Consider the following 13,007-nt stretch of genomic DNA (forward strand, 5'->3'; position numbering starts at 1 on the left):
TTATTCTTGGGTGACCAGGTGTGCAGAGCGTGTCTAAGCCAGTCAAGCCTGTTGGTGAGGTAAGTGTGTTAAAAGTTATTTATAAATAGTATTTTATGCTGTTTTCCTTTCCCCAACCTTGCTCAGATTCTTAAGTTCAAGAGTTTGCTAACATGCTTTAAAATTCTTCATGGAAACTCAGTCATATCTGAGTCAGCTTTTCCACTTGCAGTTTCTAAAGACCAAAGTGAGTATGAGCACTTGTGTTTCCCCAGTTGCCACAGATTGTATTCCAGCATGCAGCATTGGGCTGTTACTGCTCTACTGGGGTACAGGGGCTGAGGAGGAGGCCCTGTCCCCCGCCCCCCACTGCACTCCACTTGCCTTCTGTCCTCACGTCAGGTGCTGGGGAGCTGTGTTCAGTGTGTTGCAGGGTTTACCATTATCTGAATGGGTCATCCCATCCTTGTCATCTTGCCCAGCAAAGACCGTGCCTGATGAGGGCAGGAAGCATGCCTGTGTCTGAGAGGCTGCTCCAGGACCCGATGTGGTGATGGGGGGTCCACGCTGCCAGGCTGGCTGAACTGAGCACACGGGCTCCATGTTTTGCATGTTGTTGGGGGAGGACTTCGCAAAGCTAGAGTACCATTGCTTTTGTGGGCAGTCACGTTTTCTCTTCAGGCAGGTCTGGCCCTTGTAAAAGGATGAAAAGTGCTCAGGTGGCACTTGAAGGTATATGGGCCCTCAGCCTAGCCTCCCCAGGGATGCTTTGGAAGAAATTGAGGCAAATACAGAAGCCGCACCCTTGGGCTTCAGGGTAGCGCTTGGGAACCTCACAAAAATGGGTCCAGCCTACAGATTCCTGCCTTCCAGGGTCAGCCTTGAGGAGCGGAGACCAGCCCCACCTCCAGAGCCCTCATGCATCATGGATGTGCTCCTGCTGCTGCTCTTTGCACCTGGGAAGCAGTCACAAGCAACCTAGTTAGGCACATCCTGACAGCCAGCCTGGAAGGTTCTTCCAGGTGAACACACACATCCTGAGATTGGGAAGCTCTTAATTACACACACCAACTCCTCAAAGTTTGAATGGAAGCCTCTATCCTGGGTAAGCCATCTTGAACCCATATTGGCTGCCCCACATCAAGAAGGGCACTGTCCCATACTACTGCATACTACTTGGTGCAGATACCATTTTCAGCTGCTCTGGTTCCCACAAAGACTGCTCTGGACCATGGCATCTTTCAGCTTTGTGTGGACTTTCCCACAAAAGTGAAGTCTGTGTCCTTAACAGCTGGAGGCAGCCCCTCAAAGAAGGCGGAGGCCCCCTCTCCCACTTCTAGCCTGCCATACAGGCATACCTGTCACCAGCATACCCATCCAGGTGATGACAGCCTTCACCTTGCTTCTGAACCCATGAGCCCATTTCTTGAAGTTTGACAGGCCGTACATACCTTTGGCTCTGGTCTCATGCAAGGCCAAATTTGAGAGCTCCTGGGGACTAAATGGCTCTCATCCCCAAGGACCTGAGACTGAAACCCCAAGGGCCTAGGTATCCCCCCCCCCCCCCCCCACACACACACACACACACCCGCATCAGCCCATCATGGTCTGCTCCAACCCCAAGCCAAGAGATCTTTGTGCTGCGCTGCGCTGCCCTGCCCACAGAGTTGCTGCCCCTCCCCGTTCTGATGGGGTGCTGTGAGGGCAGTGCAAACATCCTAATCAGGGAAACCCAAATTCCAAATTTGGCAGGGTCTCTTACTGAACTGGAGGGATCCTCCAGGGATCCCAAGTCTAGCCTGCCCTTGGCTGGGACAACTGCTACAATATTCAGGCTTTGAGGGCCATCCAGGAGCAGCTGTCATGGCCATGCATCAAACAAGTTTCAAAGCCCAGATGAGCAGCCAGGCCTGAGCTAAGCTCCCCAGGCATGCACAGTCTGCCCGGGGCATCTCAAGGGCACCCAGAGCCCAGCCACTTACCAACCTGATGCCGAGGGATGAGTTCTCAGGGACAGGTGGGGTGTGAGGGGGAGAAGGCCCTGGAGAAGGGCACTTTGCTGCTGGCGGCCACCAGGTGGCAGCACTCCATCATCTATCGTTCCAGGCTGGTTTGGTGGGGGGGTGGTTCTCCCCAAGTTCTGAGGTGTCAGAGGATCCAGGGCCTCTTCCAGGTCTTTGAGATTCAGGGAAGACCTGACTAGAACTCTGGCCTTGAAACTGTGTGGAGCTAGGCAGGCAACAAGTTTTCAGACCCTGCAGGTTCTTGAAGGTCCCCCTACCCCCTGTTCCCACCAGTTAGAATTGTTGCCCAGACGTGGGAAACGGGCCAGGCTGGTCCCATGCACAATGAGTGCTTCAGTCTCAGCAATTCTTTCCAACCCAGGTAAATAATTTCTGTGGTCGATAAAATGCATATCTGCCTCTCACGCTCCCTTTACCCATCATCCTGATTATTGACTCAGAAATAAACTCTCTTGGCAGAGCCCAAAACAGATCCACAGCCAGGGGAAATTGAGGCAAGCTTGCCCAGGGATCTTGGCTGAAGGCAGGGGGTACCCACGCACCCTCACCCAGCCTCCCAAAGATGAATGGGAGGGGGTAGCTTTCCAGCAGGAGGTACAAATCAAGGGTAGGGCTCTCCCATCTCGCTTAGTCCCCTGCACTGCTTTCATCTGGTTTAAAGAAAAAACAGGCTCAAAGCAGAACAGCTGCTGGAGGTTACCAAACTGGCAAGTGCTGAGCCTGGGTTACAAGCTAGGTGCCCCAGCCCCAGGGCAGAAGGAACTTAGCAAAGATGGGTCCTTGGCTGCAGACACAGTGTCAGGCTCAGGTTTGGGCAGGATTATCGGAGGAGCTGGGCCTTGGGACTCCCCCACCACCACCACAACACCCTGGGGAGAGAGAAGACAGACAGGGAGACACAGAGAAAAAAAGACAACTGCAGACAAAGTGAGGCCTAGAGGATGCTGGGAAGAGGAGCAGGAAAGGTCTGCGCTGTTGCAAAGGGCGGGAGGAGCCTGCGGGGGCAAGATAACGTGGGGTAGGGGTGGCTGGGTCTGGGGGAGTCAGTTCCGCTCCACGCCCTGGTCTCAGCCGCCCAGATAAGACAGCTGAGCAGCAGTGGTGAATTCTACACGCTGCATGGGGGAGGTGAGGCCACAGCAGGCAGAGAGAGAGGAGGGGCCTGGAGGCCTGGCCCAGACCCCCACTTTCTTGCCAGACTGAAAGGCCCCCAAGAGCCTGGCGCACCCAGGCTGGCTCCCAGCTCCAAGCAGGCAGCACCACCCCTGAGTCCGGCTGGACAGGAGCTATTTGAGAATGATTCATGGATGTAATTAAGTGTCCCCCCATAATCCCTCAGCTCAGGCCCTGATGGGGGGGGGTGCAGATGTGGGAGCCCAGCCTGCTGTGCAAGGGTTGTGTTCAGTGCAGAGCGCCCCAGGATGCCCATCTGTGGAGCCTAGAGCAAGGCAGGGCTGGGCCCAAATCCTGGGGGCACCAGGGTGGGGGGCTTCCTCTTTTTCTTTCTGCTCGACTCCTTGGGCCAAGAGTCAGCCTCTGTACTCACAAGCATTCAGCAAGAGTGCGCATGCACATGCTCGCACAGGCCCAGTCATCCAGCAGCAGCAGGCGTTCAGCAGCAGCCTCTATGATGCGTGTGGGGTAGGACACTCAGATGCCTGCAGACCCCAACACCCCCCACACACGTGTATGAAGCGTACCTTCATACAAGCTCACACGTACCTCTCTCCCTGACCACCCGTACGTGGGCAGGCCAGGTCCAGTCAGGAAACTCAGCCCTGCACACCCTTACAGCCTGTTCTGGTCCAAGGGGGTGGAAATCAAACTGCCTACCCCTGAAGGAAGGATGCCTGGGGTGGCAGCCAGGTGGGAGCAGGCTGTCAGAGCACAGGCACACCCTTGTGCATGCATGCACTCACTCTGGCTCCCTCCTCCCCAGGTGGGAGGATTTGGGGGTTTTCACCCTGAACAGGCTCTTGAGTTCACTTAGCAGAGTCCACTGCTCAGCTCTAAGGTTGAGAGGTAGAGCTGAAGTGGAAGGAGAGGCTGAGGAAGGTGGCATAGTGCTCCTGAAATAGATTGGCTCAAAGCTCAGAACCTTCCCTCCTAATACCTGCAGCCACACCTAGTGGGAAGGGGAGGAAGCAGCCTTCTCAAACAAACTGGTTAACTGGGGCTCAGAGATGGGCAGCAGCAAACCCTGGCTAATAGAGTTCATTAACAGCTCGTGGAAACCCAGGACTCCTGCCCCTAGTCATGCCCCTAGTCATTCCCATGATTTGGTGTCCTATCCCACCGAAGACTGGGCTCTGCTATCCTCTCAGACAGGGAGACCCTAGAACCAGGTTGGCTCTGCTACTCCCCACCAGCACCCCTTCAGGCTTTGGGTCCCCAGAATCCACTGGGCCCTGCCTCCTCCGTCAGACAAGGATCTCGAAGGACTGGATAGACTGCCTTCTCCCCTTGGACTAGGCACCCCAGCACTAGCATGGTGAGGCCTCTCCTCTAAATCTAGGAGCCCCCAGCTTGAGCCCCTCAGGCTCTACCAGACTCCGATGCAAAACGTGAGCAGCTACCACACGCCGCTGTCGCCCCCCCCAACCCAGATTTTTCTGGTTCTTATTAATGTAAATGAAATCTGCTCCGAGCAAGCGTCCTTAATGGAAAGCGTTCCTGGAATTTGTGCACACGTGGTGGAGGGGGGGGGGTGCACCCTGAGATTAACTCTTGTGCAGCCAGACGGAAACGCATGAGGCTGCAGTGACCCTCTGGCCTCAGGCTGGGGTGGGGCTTGGGGGAACTGGGATAGTCACTCAGTTCCTCCCAGAAATGCATCTCCACAACATCAAGGGTGGCAGAGCACCTTATGTATTCTACCCTTGGCCCTGGGACAGCTGGGCAGGTCCAGAGGTTTCTCAGAGCCCGAGGAAGGTGGCCTTGACAGGAAATGGGCGTCTTTGATCAGGGAGGGGTCCAGCAAAAGAGACTGGAGGGACAAGGAGGCTGAGAAGGTGGGCGGCTGACATTTCCAAAGCCCATCCTGCCCTCATCTGGCTCTCTTCCTGAGTTGGGAGCGTGGACCCATGCAGCAAGACCCCTTCTCTTTGAACCTTCCCACCCTGCAGGGAGACTTCACCTCTTTGTTGCCCCCCATCCCTTCTCCGCTTCTTGGTCCTGAGCTAGATATCTTCCCAACTGGGGGTGGGGGGCAAAGGGGAGTTGGAGAACTCAGAGTGGGCACCCAGGGACGGTTGCTTGTGAGGTTGGGGGCACAGAGAAGCCCTGGCCTGGAGCCCACAACGCGCCCTGCCCGGCTCCCGCCCCCAAACCTGGATGCTTGTTCTGGCACAGCCCTCAGCCGTCCCCAGTGGAGCTGTGTTTTACTGCCTTTCGTGGCCAGGACAGGGATGTCTGTTTCATTGGCGGGGGTAGGGGAAGAGTCTAAGATTTCAATTTCTCCCAGGTGTGGCTCAGTCTGGAGGATGCCTTGGGGAGGCTGGCTGAGGGGCCAGCACCTGGGGGAGGGGGCGGTAGTGGGGGGGGGGGTAGGGGCTCAGGAGGGGTTTCTGGAAGGGGAGGAGGCCACAGAGGGGGTCTCAGAGAGGGAATGGAGGCTCCAAGGGGGAGCGGATTGGAAGGGTGGGGACTCAGGAAGGGGGGGAATTCAGAGTGGGACCGGCTTCAACGGGGGACAATAGGCTGGCAATCCTCCCTCCCACCCACACCTGTCAGGCAGGCTGGGGGAGGGAGACTGACCCACTTAGCTGCCTCCCCTCCCAGGCTTCCACTAATGAGCGCTCTGGGCTTTGGGAGGCAGCCTTCCCCCCCCCCCCCAGGCTGTGCCTGAGGCTGTCCCTTCCCCCACAGCCCCTCATTATCTACTGGGGGTGCTCACTGGTTCAGTCTGCCCCCCTTATCTGCAGCTGTGTCTGCCTGCAGCAGCGAGGAGAAGACTCCGGGCCCCAAAATATGCCCTCTCTGCCCCTGGCTCCTTACACCCCCAGGGCTGGGGAGACAAAGGCTCCCAGCTCCCTGCTGTGCAGCTCGGCTCCAGCTCCGAGCAGAGGGCTTTGATTCCACCTGTGGGTCCCACTAGCATGCCAATGAGGGAGGCAGGGGGGTGGCTGCGCAGCACACGGGCTATCAGGCTATCGGGGACTGAGTGCAGGCTCCACCCCTAGGATGGGGAGTCCGCTCTGCTCACCAGAGCCCCTGTGGCCAGAGTCCCACTTGGCAAGGAGAGGGGCACATAATGGGGGCATGGGGGGCTCCCAAATGTGTGGAGAACACAGCTCTGGAGGATGGAGAGGCGGGAGTAGCCTTTTGGGGTCACACTTCCGGGAAAACTCAGTTCCAGGAGGAAGGTGTGGGGTCAGGAGAGATGGTGGGGGAGAGGTCTGTATGGGGCACAGCTCCATGCGGATGGACAGTATTCAGGGAGCACAGTTCTGCAGGTGTGAGAATGTGTAGGAGCACGAATCTGGGAGGATGATGGTGGGAGCATCACTTCAAAGGATGTGGTTCAGAAGCACAGATCTGGAGGATTGTGGGGAGAATTCAGAGAGCAAGAGCACAGTCAGGGGGCTGATGTGGCGGGGTGGGGGGCGGGGAGTACAGTTCTCAAGAACACTCAGACTACAGTCTAGGGAGGAGGCTGCCAGGTCTCCCCTGGTCTTGGCCTCTTCTGACTCCTCCTCCCCCACATTCCTGGGGTGCATGGGGAGGTCTGGTTGCTGGAGCATGCCCAAGTCCCCCCAGACTCCCCCTGACTCTGTCCCGCTGTCCATCTGTCCTCCCCTCCCCAAGGATTCCAAGGCCCAGGTGGCACACTCCCCTCATGGCACCCTCATTAGGAAAGGGCTTAGAGATCCTTCTGAAGCATCTGCCCCCCCACCCCCCCCCTCCAAGCCAGCTGCAGGCTCTGGCCCCTAGAGCCTGATAAATATTTATGACAAGATAAGCAGGATCTGCCAGGTCCCAGCCCAAACCATTGTCCTGGGAACCAGAGAGGGGAGGCAGGGTCAAAACTTGAGTTTCTCGGGGCAGAGCTGGGTCTCCAGGTTCTGGGTAGGGGCAGGTCTGAAGGATAGGCTCCCAGACTCTATACCAGTGAGGGGGCTGGGATAAGACCTTGCTCAGAATTCAGAGGTGAGTGAGGAAGTTTCTTCCAAGGTGACATACTGGCCAAGGACAGTCCCCCCAACCCTGGCAGGTCTTGTATGAGGGCATGGGTACATACTTGAGACACATTGAATTCCTGATCTGGAGTGGACAAGATGGTTCCCTGTCCAGCACTGTACCCAGGGCTGGGTTGAACCCACATTTAGGGTCAGTCCTTAGCTCAACCTGAAATTCAGCAGCCCTGAAATTAAAAAAGAAACATCAGGGACACCTGGGAGGCTCGGTTGGGCATCTGATTCTTGATTTCAGCTCAGGTCATGATCTCACGTTTCGTGGGTCGGAGCCCCACATCCACAGTGCGGAACCTGCTTGGAATTCTCTCTTCGTCCCTCTCTGCCCTTCCTTCGTGTGCGCACTCTCTCTCTCTAAATAATTTTTTTAATGTTTATTTATTTTTGAGAGAGAGACAGAGAGTGAGTGGCAGAGGGGCACAGAGGGAGGGAGACACAGAATCCAAAGCAGGCTCCAGGCTCTGAGCTGTCAGCACAGGGCTCAAACTCACAAACCTTAAGATCATGACCTGAACTGAAGTCAGATGCTCAACCGACTGAGCCAGCCAGGCACCCCTTAAAAAAAAAAAAAAAAAAAAAGGAAACTTCAGGGGCACCTGCATGGCTCAGTCAGTTAAGCATCCAACTTTGGTTCAGGTCATTATCTCACTGTTCATGAGTTTGAGCCCCATATTGGGTTCTTGGATCCTCTGTCTCTCTCTCTGGCCCTCCTCAGCTGGTTCTCTCTCTCTCTCAAAAAATAAATAATAATAAGGGAACGTCAATAATGGTGAATCCAGTGAGACTCTGACCCAGGGAGCGGGGTCACCCATAGATTCTAAATGTGCCCACAGGGTGCAGTTCTACAAGGCCACCCACTCAGTTCTGCCAAGCTGAGCTAAGCCCTGGTGATGAAGGGGTGGGGGACCTGAGATAGCAGTCCCCACACCTCTCAGTCTCTAGGTGCTGCCTAGTGGGCCCTAGATCTTTGTCCTTCTGGCTCACTGGTGCTGAGAGCCTAGCTGCCACGGGCCGAGCCCTCTGGGAGAAAGGCCAGGCTTCTTTTGCTGTGAGGCAGAGGCCGAGGTGGACTGGCCCAGGCTGGGGTCCTCAGCTCCTGGACTGGCCTCTTGCACATGGCCTGAGATGCCTGGGGCAGTGGCAACTGTGCCCTATTTCGCATGGCCCAGGGTGAGGGTGGGAATGGAGACTGATGCAGTCTTGGCCTGGAGGCAGTTGAGGGTCCCTGCTCTGAAGAGGGCTCAGCCACTTTGGGGCAAGTGCCAGGAAGTCAGAGGTCCTGAGTCTCCCTGGGCCAGCTCCACTGTGCCATCAGTCCCTGTGTGTGCCCATGTGTGTGAGTGAGAGGCGTGGCCTGGGGGCACCCCCCCCATCAGGGTCGGTGCCCCCACCCTCCCAGCCATCACTCCAGCTAAGCGTCAGAGCTACCTTTGCCCCCTGTGATGAATGCCCCATTTGACCCAAATTAGGAGCTTCCTCCCCACAGCCTGGCCAAGTTGGGGTGCACGGGGCCTTCACCAGGATAGTTTTTTGTGTTTAGCAGGATTGCTATTGCCATACCTCGAAATTTGTTAACCTAGAGTAACTTGCACTAGTGGGAAGGCAGGATCCTGTGGGCGCTGCCCTGGGCTGGATCTCCCCTCCCAGGGCTCCATGGAGGCCCCTCTGGCTCAGCCCTCCTACCTGTGAGAGGGGCAATTGGATTGGGGCCCCTGTCTGAAGCACTAACTTGCCCTTGCCCTGGCAGAGCTGGCGAAAGAATGCTTCCCTTTCACCAGTGCTGAGCAGCCACCCAGAAGAGCAGGCCAAGGCAGCCTTGAGGGAGGGCAGGAGGCCTCAGAGTGCCCTGGGTTCTTTCCTACTTCTCCAGAGTCAGGAGGCATCTCTTACCTGCCTGAGGGCTGCTTTCTCCTCCATTCTCCACCCACCCCAGGGAGTCCCAGGGGTGCCACAGCCTCCCTGGTGCTCCAATGACTCTGAACTCTTGTGCCCAGGCCATGCTCTTGAGGAAGGGTCTGGAAATCTAGATTGTGACAAGCCTGCTTGAGGCTAGCAGTCTGGAAAGGTAGATACCCCCCACCTCCTTTGCTGACTGTCCCTCGCATGTGCGCACACACACACACACACACACACACACACAGACACACCTGCTCACAGAGCCACATCTCCAAGGCCACAGGCGGCTCACATAATCTCTTGGCTACACTAATGCATTAATGGAAAAGCCAAGATGCTCCCAGGTGTGTCTAACATGCATCTTATGGCGTCACTGGGATCCCCAGAGACTTACTCTGATGGTAGGATATCAGGCCATGGGGCCTGTGAGCCTGAATGTCCATCCCCTTGCATGGAGCCTGTGAGTGTGAGAGGGTCAGTTAGGGGGCCCAGTGGCTGCACAAGTCAGTCCTGAGTCTTTACCAGGACCTGTTGCATATGACCGACTGGGCTTCTGGCTGCCAGGCTCTCCTGGGCCTCCTGACAGTGTCCTCGGTGGTGACTGAACAGGAGTCTTTCTGTCCCTCCCTGGATCTTCACGTTCACCCAGGGTCCCAGTGATAAGTCTAGAGGCCCAGAGGCTGTAGGCTCCTGGAGGACAGGACTACCACCTTGAGAAGCCATCATCCAGCTATGTGCGGTCATATTCCAGGTGTGTGTAACTGTCCTCCGGGTATCACACAGTTGTCCTTCAGGCCTCACAGAGCTGATTCCTGTCTGTGTGCTTCTCTTTCTCAGGACCAGTAACTATAATGGTGACTCTCAGACTTCCATTTCCTGAGGTTAGGGGCTGACTTGGATGATCTCCAAACCCCAGGCCCTGCCCAGTTTGGTGCCCAGTTAAGCAGGCTCAGAGTCCCACTGGGGGCTCCTAGGCTGGAGCCGTGTGAGATAGGGGGTGGGTGGTGGGGGCTAGGAGATTTCTCCCAACAATCTGTTCTCTGATCCCATGACTAGCTTTCTGGCCCCTGGAATGGGGTGGGGGTGGGGGGTGATCCCAGGCTGGATATCACCCCCAACTGCTCTAACTCAGGCCCAGCCTCCTTTGCCTACCCCCTCCGGCCACATCCCAAATCCCCAATCCCAGCAGCAGACCTTGGTGTTTGCCTGTTGCCATGACAATGGGATGCACCTTTCTGTTACCATGGCAACCAGCCAGGGGTTTTTAAAATTCAGTTGAGGTAATTTCCACCCCTCAATCCTCATCCTCAGACACCTCATTCTTCTTTTTTCTTCTCTGAATCTTAGAAGGTTGCAGGCGGGGGGGGGGGGTGGGGGGGGGTGGGGGGGTGGGGGGGGGAGGGGACACAGCCACCAGCCAGAGGTGGAGGGTTAGAGGGGCTGGTGGGAAGACTCAGGCCCCATTCCTCCCTGACTACCCCACCCAGACTGGACCCCGGAGAACAGGGCAGCCTCTTCCGCCTTCCCTCTCCAGGCCCAGGTCTGTGGTGAGAAGAACAGGGTTTTGCATGATTGGACAGGCAAAGGCCAGCTCACCTGGAAAGCCTGGGTGAGGATGCAGCCTGTGTGGCCATGTGCCTATGCAGGAGCAGGGAGAGTCAGCAGAGACCCTCCTGGACCTGTGTCCCTAAGGCTCATCTGAGAATCTCAAGGCACCAGGGCCCAGACCCCAGGACAATAGGGGCAGATGTTGTTTATACTGTATCCTGGTGCTAAGGAGCTTAGCTTAGTGGAACCCTGGGCCGGATTTGGGCAGAGGGCATCTGAGAAGGATGGAGCGAAGGGGATGCAGATACTGTCCAGTACCTGCCTCTCCCCCTCCCTACTAGGGTCCTCTCTCTCTAGGCACCTGCTTCATTAGTCTGGTCACTATAAATCCATGAGGCCCAACATCCGCTTCCTATCTCCACCTGCCTACTGGCTGGGAGAAGAGAAGCCCTACTGGGCTCCAGGATGGACTGAGCAGAGTAGACTGGGTCTAAGGGATAATGGGGCTCCAAGTCCCATGCACTGTGTGACCTTGCCTCATCTTCATGTAACTCTTTCACACCTTGACTTGTGTCTGCAGCAGGCTTGTGCTCCCACAGGTGGGCCCCCCAAAAGAAGAGTTTTCAAGGAGGAAGAAGTTGGGGAGAGCCCTGCAACAGGGGTACCCCACCTCCCCTGTTCTCTCCGTAGACCTGTTCTTCCACCCAATCAGTCAGTTTGGGGGAGACTCCCCCCCCCCCCAAGGATTGATGCAAAGTGACACCATAACTCCATCAGCCTGGGGCTTGGTTCTCAAAGCCAGGGACTTCCAGGGCCATCAGGTTGGTGCTAAGGCAGAAGGGAAGTCACTTCTGGTTTCCCAGTCCCTAGGGCTCAAGGGCCAAGATCCCATAGCAGCAGCCCTCCTGGGGGCACAAATGGGCAAACTGACCTTAGGGGGCTACACAGAACCCCCAGATTGAGGCCCAGGCTGTCTGAGGCCCTGCCCACTCCTGCTCCTCCCTCACTCAAGGCAGGAAACTCCCAGAGACAAGAAGGTTTGTTTGGGTAAGGATTGCCCTCACCAAACTCCTTTTTTTTTTTTTTTTTTTTTTTTAGTTTTGTTAAGTTTATTTATTTTGAGAGAGAGCAACCAAGCAGGGGATGGGCAAAGAGAGAGGGAAAGAGAGAATCCCAAGCAGGCCTCATGCTGTCAGCACTGAGCTCGATGTGGCACTTGAACTCACGAACCGTGAGATCATGACTTGATCAAAACCAAGAGTCGGACGCTTAACTGAGCCACCCAGGCGCCCCACTCAGCAATTTCCTTTATTAAATAGCAGTTCCAGGGGCACCTGGCTGGCTCAGTCTGTAGAGCTTGTGATTCTTGTTCTCAGGGTTGTGAGTTTGAGCCCCACGTTGAACATAGAGATTATTTAAAAAAAAAAAAAAAAAGCCGTCCCAGCCTGAGTCCACTCCACTTGAGGGAGGGGCTCCTGATGCCCTTCCCACCAAGGACTCATAAGACGCTCACAGAGTCCTCAAGTACTGAACACCTGGGTCTGTGGCCCCTCATGTGCAGGATAATAAAGTCTGTATTTGAAACTTTTCATGAGTTATTATTCCCACCAGCCCTGTAGGCTCCATTGGCCCAGACAAAGTCACAGAGTTCTCCATGGCAGGTATGGTTACCTCTTTTCTGTTCTGCCAGCTGGTGGGAGGGCTGGGGAGGAGAGATTAAACCAGAGACTTCTGGGAAGGGGTTATGGCCACCCCTCACCCATCTGCCCAAAATTTCTTTAATCCCTACTACTCCTAGGCTCCCAGACCAGGGAAGCCCCAGGCCAGTCTGGGAAAGAGGGAGACCAGACCAAGCCCTAGGTGAGACCAGGGATGTCCTAGGTGGGAACACCCTGTTCCCTGAGCCTTCCCCATGCTCAGCTGGTAGGCACCTGTGAGTATCCCTGTTTATCTCCCAGTCACCTCTTCTCTACTGGCACGACCCTTCCCAGGGTTATGAAACCCAGGGAAGGACAGACCTCTTCTCTCCCCCTAGCAATCTGTGGCTCTGAACCATACTTCAGCTCCGTCAGGGCCTCCACACTTAAGACCCCGAGGCTGAACTACTGGGGAGCAGGGCTGCCAGAGGTTTCTCATGTGGGCAGCAGGTGGCTGGCTGGCAGGCCTCACTGATGGGGGCTTGGCATCTGGGCACTTTCCAGCTGGGTAGACCCTCCAGGAGGGTCTGCTGGCTCTGGTGGGCTTGTATATCACTGGGGTCCCATCTGGAGTCAGAGGAGGGTGCAGGATAGAGGCGGACCAGCAGGGCAATGCAAAGCTGATGCAAGCCTTCTGCAGGGGCAGGACTAGTGTCAGCAGGATGGGAACA

The sequence above is a fragment of the Leopardus geoffroyi genome, chromosome A2, assembly GCF_018350155.1.
Source record: "Leopardus geoffroyi isolate Oge1 chromosome A2, O.geoffroyi_Oge1_pat1.0, whole genome shotgun sequence".
NCBI lineage: Eukaryota > Metazoa > Chordata > Mammalia > Carnivora > Felidae > Leopardus > Leopardus geoffroyi.